The sequence below is a fragment of the Haliotis rubra genome, unplaced genomic scaffold (genome assembly GCF_003918875.1).
Source record: "Haliotis rubra isolate DU_JTF1 unplaced genomic scaffold, ASM391887v1 Scf307, whole genome shotgun sequence".
In the NCBI taxonomy this organism is placed as follows: domain Eukaryota; kingdom Metazoa; phylum Mollusca; class Gastropoda; order Lepetellida; family Haliotidae; genus Haliotis; species Haliotis rubra.
Window position 1 is genome coordinate 245,068 of NW_025766977.1, and position 13,472 is coordinate 258,539.

Below are 13,472 nucleotides of genomic sequence, written 5' to 3' on the forward strand. Positions count from 1 at the left end.
CAGAAGCCTGGAGGCCAACATGGACACTCAGGACGTAATGGCTGCTTAGTTGGTTTCCATCCCGTCTTCCTACGGCGTGGCAATGGAATGTAATCCTTGTTGTGCCAAGAGCATTATCCTAATTTTCTTGCTGTATCATCTCTGACGTGTTCAAGGAAGAGGTGACAAAAACTCCAATTCCTTCTGACTTTGAAGTGCATTTACTGGAGCACACAAATAAGCTTCTTCCACATAATTCTTGTCTAAAACCTGTTTCTGGTTTGAAATGAAGCTATTTATAAAGCAAGCTCAAACCTCAAATTGAGTCTCTGGCTTTGAGGGGCGGTTGTTGCACTGTGAAATAGGGAGTTCGCGTAAGGTACGACCTCTTTATTAACCAACATACAATGGGGCGTGTCTTGGGTAGTTGTCTCAGGGTAAAAATGTGTTTAAAATAAGAGAAAATATTTACTCGTGAAATGAAGTTTCTAGGTTATTTTTGTATTTTCTTTATTTTGGCTGATCTCCATTCTGTTATCATTTCATGAGAGTAGTACATTGAAGCTCAGTTTTCAGTTGAGTCGTCCACATCAGAGATGTCTAGATAAACCAGTCTCTGGTAAACATATCTCTATATAGACGTTGCAGAACTAAAGTCAAACCAACTGCATTTCAGACAAAAACTACTGTGTTTTCTATGTAGTTTTTCACAGATAAAACCACGTTGAATCATGTTTAAAACAATATTAAGACTAACAATTCCATTGTGATGTTGAAGATACAACAGGACCATCGGATAAACAAACGTTCAAATTGTTTCCTTTTCTCCATAAAACTTACAATAGCCTCCTTTTGAGAAAGACTATCGTGTTTCTGTCCAAACTATGTCATCCTAAGGAGCTTGAATATTGTTGTCACCGTACGGCTTCATTTGAAAACCTATAATGGTATTCATCACACTTTCACAATGAGAATCCTTTTTTCCTCTGTTTTTCTTATTTGGAACCGCTGAACAATCGAGCATATTTCATATAAAAATTTAACTTCGAAATAAGAGTGACCTATATTTGTGAATATGTAATGACGTTATCTCCAACATACAACAGATGATTAAATCACCTTGCAAACCTTAATAGAAAGCATCCTACATTAAACAAGTAAACGTATTTAGCCGGGTTTGGTTCCTGTCACTACATAATTAATACTGAAAGGCAATCCAGTCCCTCCCACGTGTACAAGTCAGCTACCACACAACAACGCCACTGCATTCAACTATGGCTAATGACATGTTCGATGGCTTTTTGTGTGAAGAGAAATATCATTCCTTTTAAAAGATGCTCCCTATGCAGATGTTGGTAATGAGCAAACAAGCCAAAGCTCTTGGAAACATAATCTCACGTACTTGAAACATTACAGCATTTCCAATTCAAGCATAAGCTATCGCGTACATAGAAGGTGAAGCTGATCACGTGAATGTTCTCGACTGATAGCATGCGTCATTCGTCAAGTATATGTGCTTAGTTGCGGCCATTACCAGCTTCCAATCTCATTGTGAATCCGTCCAGTCCTTTTGTATTTCAGGCAATGGTTTATTATCCATGACGTCAGTAAAATTCATGTTTATTTGATTACACAACCTGCAACGCTCCAGATTACCCTGTACATGCTTTAGTTGCCCGGCTGTGTCAACGACTCGTCGCTTTTCTACAATCCATGATGGCATAGTTGGCACTGACTGTCAAGCAAAATGAAAGTCCTGAATTTATCCTCAATTAAAACTATGAATATGATACATTTGCTAGATAGATCCGAACTGTCGATGATAATGATACGAATGTAATCATAATGTCACCACATGCTCTGATCGCCTGACTGCAGTGTACACAAGGTTTATAGAACGGTTAGATAGAATGCCATTCCGTAATGCTAAATTTAACGTTAACAAAGTGGATGATGTGATTTCAGTAACATTATGTGAACTACTGATAAAGCGAGAGAAGTTCATAAGTGGGTGAAGGCGTTAATGAAGATGTAACAATGAATGGGCAGGTCTTTGGCCCATTGCTACAAAACACAGACTACCGGTTTTGTCAATCGGAACAAACAGATGTAGGGCACAACAAATAGTCATTCGGAAAGTACTGTTTGAATGACATTAAGGAAATCGTAGTTCGTGAAATAAAGAGATTAGTCTGGAAAGTGGATCAAAGTGTTAAGCCCAATGTCGGACTGCCATTCAGTCTAACTCAGATGTCACTCTGAATTAAAATGATATCCGGTACAACGACGTACAGGGACTCTACTATTACCAGAAGCGGGTTCAGTGTTGTATCAGAAACCTTTTAAGCTACAGAAGTTGACTGGCTCCAGTGCCTGCATGCAATCTAAACGTTGTCAATGACATTAAACACTGTATCTGATTACGCCGTACGCCTCCGTGTTTCATCACTGGAATAAAGGACTTCGCTGGACACCTGCATGCTTACGTTGTTATCTTCACCCTGTTATTTCATTTCTATACTGCCAGAGCCACAGCCAACATTTATTAACAAAATGGCGTTCATCTTATAATCTTCGTACATGCCAACTGTCCATTCATAACAAATGAATTATAGACTGACTGTACGTGTATAAATCTTAAAAGTGAGCCGAGTCTGGATTTTAGGCTGTCCTTATTGATGTATATGATGTTATCATCCACTTTAACCATTTTGGGAATCGAACCTGCACTTTAGACTTACCGATGGAAGGACTAGTAAATGCACGGACCATCACCATATTTAGGGTAAATCAGCAACCATGCCTTTTTATAAACTTTAGTTTCGAACACTTTCTCATTACCATACCAAACAAACAGGCAAATGTTACTTATAAGCTTAACATGACCCTGTGTATTCTAGAATTATCAGTTGACACTTGAATCACCAGAACAACATTGGTCTGTGATTCCCTGGGCGAGTATTAACTTGTCTAGGTAATGGTTATGACCTTATAGACGAGGATTGTTGACTCAGTATTACCAAGGTCACAACACTTCGTTAGATATAAACTAGTCTTTGAACGTACTCCAACAACCAGCCACATTGCACATGATGATAATAAAAAAAATCAGAAAGAACTGCACGAGTCACTGATGGCGTTTGATAATACATCTCGTCCATTTCCATTTACTCCCGCCTTCCCAAAGGCGGCTTTACGCTCTGATATTCCAGCAGAAGAAATATCTTTTTTGCAGATATCTTATAAGCCAAAGGCTAGAGATCATGCTTACATGTAAATAGTAATACGTTTTTGTCCTGATTAATTTCACCACCGTAGGAAGTCATTATAGGAAAATATCTTTACTGACATCATATATGCATTAGACTGTGATTCTTGTACATAACTAGAACTCAACAAAAAATCTTTCCAGAATCATGATAAATATCTTCTTAAAAGCATAGTTACCCTTTTTTCTCTGTTTTTTTTTTCTGATTGGAAACCTCTGAACAATCGAGCGTATTTCATATAAAATTTAACTTTGAATTATGACCTATATTTGTGAATATTTTCCCACGTTATCTCCAAAATACAATGGATGAGTAAATCAGTCCACAGACCTTCATAAAAAGCATTTTATATTTAACATGTAAACGCACATAGCCGGGTTTGGCTGCTGCAACCACGTGAAATGGAATCCAGTCCCTCCCACGTGTACAAGTCAGCTACCGCACAATAACGGTACTGCTTTAACTAATGCTAATAACGTGTTCGACGACTTTTTGTGTGAAATAAAATATTATTGATCTTAAAAGATGCTTTCTATGCAGATGTTTGGATATGAACAAAAAAAACACAGCTCTTGGAAACGTAATGTCACGTACTTGAAACATTACAACATTTCCAATTCAAGCGTAAGCTATCGTGTAAATGGAAGGTGAAGGTGATCACGTGAATGTTCCCGACTGATAGCATGCGTCATTCGTCAAGTATAAGGTGCTCAGTTGCGGCCATTACTAGCTTGCTATTTCATTGTGAGCCCTTCCAGTCCTTTTGTACTCAGACAATGGTTTATTGTCCCTGTTCATGTTTATTTCATTGCACAGCCTGCAATGCTCCAGATTACCCTGTACATGCTTTAGTGTCCCAAGTGTGCCAACAACTGCGCGTTTTTGTACAATCCATGATGGCTTAATTGACACTGACTGTCAAACAAAATGAAAGTCCTGAATTTGTCCTCAATCAAAATTATGAATCTGATGCCTTTGCTAGAAATATCTGAACTGTCGATGATGATGATGATGATGATGATGATAATAGGACTTTTATCACGATGTCACCACAAACTCTGTCACCACAGACTACAGTGTACACAAGGTTTATAGAAAAAAATGCTAGAAAGAATGCCAGTCCATAAACCTAATTCTAATGTTAACAGAGTGGATGACGAGATTTTTAGGGACATTATTTGAACGACTGATAAAGTGAGAGAAGACTTAGTTCATAAGTGGGTGAAACCGTTTGTGAAGAGGTGACATTGAATGGGCAGTGTAGTGGTCTATTGCTACAACACATCGACTCCTTGTTTTTCAGTCGGGACATACAGAAGTAGGGCACAACAAATAGTCATTTGGGAAGTACTGTTTGAATTACATTAAGGAAATCGTAGTTCGTGAAATAAAGGGATTAGTCTGGAAAGTGGATCAAAGTGTTCAGCCCAATGTCGGACTGCCATTCAGTCTAACTCAGATGTCACTCTGAATAAAAATCATATCCCTTACAGCAACGTATAGGGACTCTACTGTTACCAATAGCGGTTTCAGTGTTGTATCAGAAAGCTTTTAAGCTACAGAAGTTGACTGGTTCCAGTGCCTGCATGCAATCTAAACGTTGTCAATGACACACTGTATCTGATTACACCGTACGCCTGCGCGTTTCATCACTTGAATGAAGGACTTCGCTGGACACATGCATGCTTACATTGTTATCATCCCTGTTATTTCATTTCTATACTGCAAGAACCACAACCAACATTTATCAACAAAAAGGCGTTCATCTTATAATCTTTATGCATGTCAACTTTACATTCATAACGAATGAATCATAGACTGACTGTACATGTATAAATCTTAAAAGTTAGCCGAGTATGGAGTTTAGCCTGCTTTTATTGATATTCCATGTATATGAGGTTACATAAACTACAAATGTTTCTTAAAAGCTTGACCCTGTGTATTCTAGAGTTACCGATTGACACAAGGATCTTCAGAGCAGCATCGGTCTTTGATTCCCTTGACGAGTATTAACTTGTCTAGGTAATGGTCATGACCTTACAGATGAGGATTGTTGACTCAGTATTACCAAGGTCACAACACTTCGTTAGATATAAACTAGTCTTTGAACGCACTCCAACAACAAGCCACATTGCACATGATGATAATCAGAAAGAGCTGCTCCAGTCACCGATGGCGTTTGGTAATGCATCTCGTCCATTCCATTTACTCCCGCCTTCCCAAAGGTTGCTTTACGCTCTGATACGGATCGAATGTTATTCCAACAGAAGAAATGTCTTTTTTGCAACTATCTTATAAGCCAAAGGCAAGACATCGTGCTTAAATGTAAATAGTGATACCCTGATTAGTTCTACTACCACAGGAAGTCATTATATCAAAATATCTTCACTGACAACCCTTTCCACAATCATAAGAAATATCTTCTAAAAGGCAGAGTCTACTGTGTAATTCATAAGCATGTGTTTATTAATCACCATCAATTAGTGATGATATGCAAAGAGATAATGCTAATGTTGGTGAAGAGATGAGCGTATCCTGCCCATTGGTGCACCCGTCAGATATCCACAGTATTCAAAGTCAAGTCAATCTTCATCTGAACAAAAAAAAAACCTGCAAAACCAAAAACAGGGGCACAAATAGTAAATATAGAGAAACTGCTGTGGACATTATTTTGTCTCCGATCCGTCAGATTTGTATATATTCTCCACATATGTATGTTTTCAAGCCGTGCATGATATCTCCAGTTTATTCCTGATAGATCAAATTAGGAGGATTCAAGTGAAGCACTTTAAAACCTTTGAAGAAACAAACAAACTATTAAATGACAGCTTGATTTACATTATTATGAACTAGGTTTTTCGGTTCTCTGACCCTGAAAGATAAAAGGCAAATTCGGACCTATACTTATGACAAAATTAGTAGATTATTACTTCTTTTTTGGCAAATACAATCAGTCAGCGCCAAGGAACAAAAATGCTTGGTCATCGTCTAAAAACTGATATCATAGCATATCGAAATAGCATTGAAATGTATATGAATAGCTCATGAAAATTCTGTGTTAACACCAAGTGTTTGAACATTACGATTCTAAACACAGCTTTTACGACCAGAAGCCTGGAGGCCAACATGGACACTCAGGATGGCAGTAATGGCTGCTTTTTGGTTTCCATCCCGTCTTCCTACGGCGTGGCAATGGAATGTAATCCTTCTGGTGCCAAGAGCATTATCGTAATTTTCTTGCTGTATCAACTCTGAAGTGTTCAAGGAAGAGGCGACAAAAAGTCCAATTCCTTCTGACTTTGAAGTGCATTTACTGGAGCACACAAATAAGCTTCTTCCACATAATTCTTGTCTAAAACCTGTTTCTGGTTTGAAATGAAGCTATTTATAAAGCAAGCTCAAATCTAAAAATGAGTCTCTCTGGCTTTGAGGGGCGGTTGTTGCACTGTGAAATAGAGGGTGTTCGCGTAAGGTACGCTCTCTTTATGAAACAACAAAGTATGGGAAGTGGCTGGGGTAGTTGTCTCAGGGTAAAAATGTGTTGAAAAAAAACCATAAAATATTTACTCGTAAAATGAGGTTTGCAGCCTTTGGGTTATTTTCTTCATTTGGGCTGATCTCCATTCTGTTATCATTTCATGAGAGTAATACATTGAAGCTTAGTTTTCAGTGAAATCGTCCAAATCAGAGATGTCTAGATAAACCAGTCTCCGGTAAGCATGTCTCTATATAGACGTTACAAAACTGAAATCAAACCAACTGCATTTCAGTCAAAGACTACTGTGTTTTCTATGTAGTTTATCCGCAGTTTAAACCACTTTGAAACATATTTGAAATCGTGTTAAAGATACAACGGTACAGTGGGATAAAGTAGAGCTCAAACTGTTCAAATTTATCCCCTAAAACTAAAAAGGACGTTCTCTGTTGATTTCTGTCGTGTTACTGTATACCGTAGCATGAATAGTTTTGTAACCGTACGGCTCTTTTTGATATCCTATAATGGCACGTTTCATTCTTTCAGAATGCATACCTTTATTTCCGCTTGTCTTTTTTGTGATTTAATACCTCTGAACAAGCCAGCATTTGTTTTGTAAAATTTAACTTTTAACTGTCATTTGTAAAATAGAACAGAATATAAACATTTTCCCATTACTTAATAATGATGATGATGACTGGTGTTAACTAAGGTTAGTGTTCACCTCTAGTGACACCTGTCACAAACACATGCAAAGTCAAGTTAATTGCTCATCAGGTAAAACATGAAACGTACGAAACAGTGAAAAATATAAAATTATTGTCACCCATGAGTCAAATCAATCTCCTTCACGTGTCCGCCATAAAAGTTTTTAAACCCTTTCTACGTCTGTAAATGCTGCAAACGTATCTTACGCAATCACACGAGGCATATGGCAAGCCTTACAAGTAAGAACGTTCTTTAGGACATCGCCCTTTTACTTTCAGTATCACATTTGATAGACAGTAGTCAGTCTTGCTGAGACTGAGTGATGACTGGTATCAGCGTATAAGTGCTACTAATTGAACAGAATAGTGAAGCTTCACTTCTGGGTGCCACTGTATTTGTCGGACTGTTAATGATAGCTGGCAACTGAGGTCTTTCGTGTCAATGGATATACACCACCAAACCGATATGTGAGCAGGAGACATATTACATGACCTCTCAGAATACATGGTAGGTCCATACTTCTTGAGTGAGTCTGAAATTGCGCCAGCAAATGGTAAGTTACTAAAGAAGTCATGGGTGAGTGAGTGAGTTTGGTTTTACGCCGCTTTTAGCAATATCCAAGCAACATCACGGCGGAGGACACCAAGAATGGGTTTCGCACATTGTACCCATGTGGGGAATAGAACCCGGGTCTTCAGCTTGAAGAGCGAACGCTTTAACCACTAGGCTACCCGTCCGTTCATCCGTCCGAATGTCAATGTGTGCATACCTGACAAAGTAGCCATATTTTGGACAAACCTTGGAGAGTAAACAAAAGAAGACTGAAGAACGCTCGCAATAAAGCCAAAGCCACAAAAACTTGTGCTGTGCCCGGCCTGTCTTATTGTAGTTTGGACAAGAAATTCTGAGTATGTCAGAAAATATAGCCCACTACCCTGGTTCTTCACTCTGTCGTTTATAGCTTTTAATTATAATGGGAGGATGTGGTTTGATTGAAACTCTGACAGAATTCTATTGTGCACTTTTGGACATATTTATTTTTCTGATGCTCCTCTTGCGAAGCATGTCAAAGCTTGTGAGAGAAACAAGGCATTCAACATAAACGCGTCAAAATTGTTGGGCATAATCTCATTGTCAGTTTTGAATTTGTTGATGGTGCTGTACTGCCGGGCAGTTCAGAAATGAGCTTCAAGCAAGCGAAGTGCTATATAAAATCGGCAACAACTTCAGTTTCTCAAAGGAAGTATATCTGAGCGACCGCTGCATCGTCTGCAGTGTGATGGGGAAAAGAGCAGACACGTTTTATCTTTCGTTGGGATAAAGTCGATTGACCTAAAAAGTGGAACAGAAGGCATTCTTCTTGCTACTCGGGACTCACTTTCCACACGAAACCGTCCATTTGTGACTATATTTATTGAGACTTTCCATCACCTTGTCAGCAGATGCACCGCGCTGGCACAGACATAGTAACTTAAACGACACGATAGCGTGGCTCGACCGTTTTAGGACTTTTCCATGCTTGTGGTTTTGACACAGAGGTCCTTTCGACCCAGAATATGTAGAGTGTCATGGGAAATTACAAATGTAAGGTTTTGTAGGCTAGGCCTGTATTCGGCTTCGTCGTGGTCAGACGTATACAAACCAGCAAACCTAATCTTGATAAATGAAGCTGTCTGTAGCTTACAATTGTCTGTCGCTGTGATTGACAAGACCCAGGAAAAACATTGCAAATATGCGGACCTCGCCAACGAAATGTGACGCTTGCATCCTAAGTAGCAAATAGTCCCCATTGCTCTTGATGCCTTAGGTCTGAAGGCAAATTTCGTTTCACCTAAAAATCGCCCGGAAGGCGAGGTTTCCGGATATACGGGGTCCGAGTAAACGGGGTTCGACTGTATAATAGTCTCTTCTCTCAAGAGGCACCTGAAGATTGCATTAGCCTGGAATGTGCGCACCAATATAGTCCAGCACAGTCAGTTGGGAACTAACACAGTGATACTTCCATCTAACACCTAATTTTAATCACTGATTTTAGGTATGTTGTTATACTATTAGTTTAAGGGTAGAATTATACAGTATGTTTTCACATGTGCTATTTTTGGGATTACACTTTCTCAATAATGTAGAATACTTTTTGGGGTTTGAGTCACATATGAGATTCGAAGCCGCACTTCGATTCAGGCACCTAATCGCCAGCACACAAAGTCAGCTGTCTAACCTACTCTGCCACCACGAACGTGAAAGTCTGACAAATTGGCTATACCCTAATTGGAAACCTTGCAATTGTATCGATCTTTAGATCTTTACATACTTATATCTGATATTTTGTTATCCTCGAGGGTAATTTACAGCGAAGTCCGAAAAGATTCCTTGGTTTTATTCGCATATCAACCAACATGTGACTTTGTAGGAATTAGCAAATGTGTGTATGGATTAGTGATGTTTTTAAAAGGTTAGTGAACTTGTGAACATGTTGCATATTCGGATTAACCCATTTGTGACGTGAAGCCAGTATGTGGGTAGTTTAGCCATTACGGGTAGCTAATGTTTAACCAATTTACGTATGGGTTAGCCAATTTGTGTACGGGTGCACAGTTTAAGTATGGGACAGCCTATTTGTGTATGAACGGTCAGCTGATATATTTATGAACGAGTCACTGTGTTGGCTAAGTCGCTTTATTACTTCCCCAGAAACGGGTCAGTTACTATCCCCAGGATATGGCAATCACAATTTTCAGTTGCTTTCAGTAACTTCCGTTACTACAATAAACACCATAACCATCATCATCATCTTCCTAACTGTCATCGACAATTCAACCTTGTAACTTTTCCGCAAACTCCGCCTCAACTTTAGAATCTCCATCCCTTCATTACAAATACCACCGATACAATATACACGAATTCAGAATAGTTACCCTGCCAGTTGTCCATATTGCAAATCCTTCTGATTATCTCGCTATCATAAAAACAAGATTAATTCCCCTGAATTACCATGAGGCCATCAATTCTGTCAATAACGTCATTAAAACAGGATAATCACTTCTGTCAATATCGCCACCTGATTCGTTATGAGCATTCTCTCATTAAGACGACAACACTAAACTTTCTCACATAAAGGCTCAATATTATATAACTATCGCTTGTTTTTAGGACAACGCTACCTTTATGGGCAAACTCGCCAATATAATTTCCATCTGAGAATGCCGTAATCCTCCTCGTTGTCCACAAACGAAACAGTTTTAAAACTTAGAACACTTACCACGATTGCTTCCCTAGGGCCCAATACACGCTATGTAATTCTCAGTGTGTGGTGATCAGAAACGAAGAGTTCATTAAGGAAATTAGAAGACGACTCTTCTACAGTGCAGTATGGTTTCAGAGAGACCCTTATGACTTGATTTAAGGAGATGGCAGCCTTTGATTTTAATTGAATCACTGAAGGCGTCGTAAACTTAATCAAATCATGGTGGAATAGCTGAGATAAGAGCCTTATATTCTGTTCCTGTCTATTGAATACAGTGGATCAAGTGGCGATCGTAAAACTGCCATAACTTGAGCACATGGTGTAACATTGCTTGAATAGACGTTGTAAATCATGTGAAAGCTTCTCTGGATCTATGAGCTGAAACCCCCACACTGACAGTTAGCTTTACCAGGATAATAGGAAAATCTGTACCCATGTTATCAGGCATTGATGGACTCTTTGATGGTCTCATATAAAATTGCATCAGTCGAACTGAATGGAATGAATATGTATACCGTATGTGTTGGCTGGCGTAAGTGGTTTTGGTAAAGTACAGTCTTTCGACGGCTGCACTAAATTTACATCACTCAGTGGATTAAAATGAAAAGTGCATATGCCTGGTACAGGATGTAGAAAATAGTCACTGACAAATGATGTTCCAAAAAAGCTGCAAGACAATTAAGTTTAGGGACTGTTAAACTTATATATTTGATGAATTCAATTACAACCCTGCAAGACAGACGCCATTCCACTCCAGTCCACCCACGAATGGGATACGTGAAAAGCTGCCCATTGATGTTGCAAATTGGTCAATTTTTTAAGCCGCCGTGCGTTGAAGCCAATATATCCCACTCCTTGTTTTAGTAATAACCAGGCTCAGTATAGTACAGTGGAGTAGCCAGTTAAGACATCAAGTCTCTTGGAGCCCTGCGTAAGCAAAAAACAGTTTCATTACCTATGTCAATCCATAGTTGTTGGCCGATCCCTCCGGTCAGAAAATTAGCTGCGGCAAACCATAGTATTTTTTCTTTCTTTTTCAAGCCCCTGGGTATAGTGCCAACGTTCCTTCCCTATATAACCTTTTCAGGCATTACTTAGTCTCGATGAAACATGTTTTACGGATAAAATACAGAGTCCAAAGTATCTAATAAAACCAACCCGGAGTCTATCCATTAAATGCAGTAATGTTTCCTTGTTAGGTAGGCTAATTGAAGTTGTTGCATGAAATAGCCAAAGGGACCGTAGAGCACCTCGTTTTTAGATGTTTATTTCAAAGAAGGAACCGTAAATCTAACTGAACGTCAAGATCTGGCTCAGATTTTACACGAATACATTGGTGCTTGTCGATAAGACTGAGGATGATGGAGACTTAGGAGGAAGGTACCAAACCTGGCTGTTTTGTGGAGAAAGGTATTCAGTTAAGACCACTATAAGGAGATTGTGTTGTATTCCAGAGGCCTGAATTTGGATTGTGTTATATGCCAGAGGGTAATAGTGAGACTTGGGTGATGGAAGCCAATTCCAATTTGCCCTTTATACGACAGATGATATGTAATATTACCTTGTTGTGTAACGGTGTGTCTGGGTAATATCGATAATGGGTGAGGCTGGGAACCACATCAGCTATCGTGGCTAACACAGATTTTGTTATGACATCTACTTCTACAGCGTGGTCCTTGATCAAAATATGTTTTGACCTTGCAGGGATAACATATTGTCACTTGGCCATTCCAGCTATATGACGTCGGTCTGTAAATAATCGAGACTGGACCAGACAATCCAGTGATCAACAGCATGAGCATCGATCTACGCAATTGGGAACCGATGACATGTGTCAACCATGCCAGCGAGCATGACCACCGATCCCGTTAGTCGCCTCTTACGACAAGCATGGGTTACTGAAGGTTCATTCTAGCCCGGACCTTCACGGGTCAGCTGGGAATGAATGCCCGGTAGTGTGAGCCTGTTAACCATAGATCGCTTATAATGCAGCTTTGGATATATGCTTCATTGGGAGCTTAATTTACATACATGTGATTGCATTGTTTGGCACCGTTGAGCAGGCATCAATTATTTTTCATTTTCGTTTTTTGGTTCATATTAAATATGTTCAATTTATTTTGTCAAATCTTACAGAACAATTTGAATTTCGTGCACTTAAATGAAAGGGTTTACTTCTATAATCTTATATAATTATTTTATACATGTTACCCGACGTAAGACATAGAATCAAAAGTACATGCCCAAGGTACTACAACAAGGTCTCTGCTTTGTGTGGCACAGTCAACTAGTGTAAGTTTCCACTGTGGCACAGTCAACTAGTGTATGTTTACACAGTGGCACAGTCAACTAGTGTAAGTTTACACAGTGGCACAGTCAAATAGTGTAAGTTTACACAGTGGCACAGTCAACTAGTGTAAGTTTACACAGTGGCACAGTCAACTAGTGTAAGTTTACACAGTGGCACAGTTAACTAATGTCAGTTTACACAGTGCCACGGTCAACTAGTGTCAGTTTACACTAGTTGACTGTGCCACACATTGCGGTGACCTTGTTGTGATCTTCTTTGACAAACTCATTAAATCTAGAATGTCAGCATTTAAGAAGCCTATTCTTGCACGTCAGTTCCCATTTTTACCTGTCAACTTAAAGACACAAACGTATTATAATTGGCTTTGCACGCATCTCTGTTTTCAATACTAGCTTACGACAAGGCAGTAGAACAGTAATCTTTTCACATATCAGAGTTGTAAAAAAAACACGTAATGACAGAAAGTATGACTGCATACTGGCAAAA

The 13,472-nt window shown here is 39.1% G+C and overlaps 1 protein-coding gene across 1 annotated transcript in view; it reads left to right on the plus strand.

Annotated features, from left to right (window-relative positions):
- The window catches only part of LOC124282919 (protein unc-93 homolog A-like), a 158,296-nt gene that overhangs the window by 72,132 nt on the left and 72,692 nt on the right, over positions 1 to 13,472 (plus strand). The gene's annotated exons all lie outside the window — the stretch shown is intronic.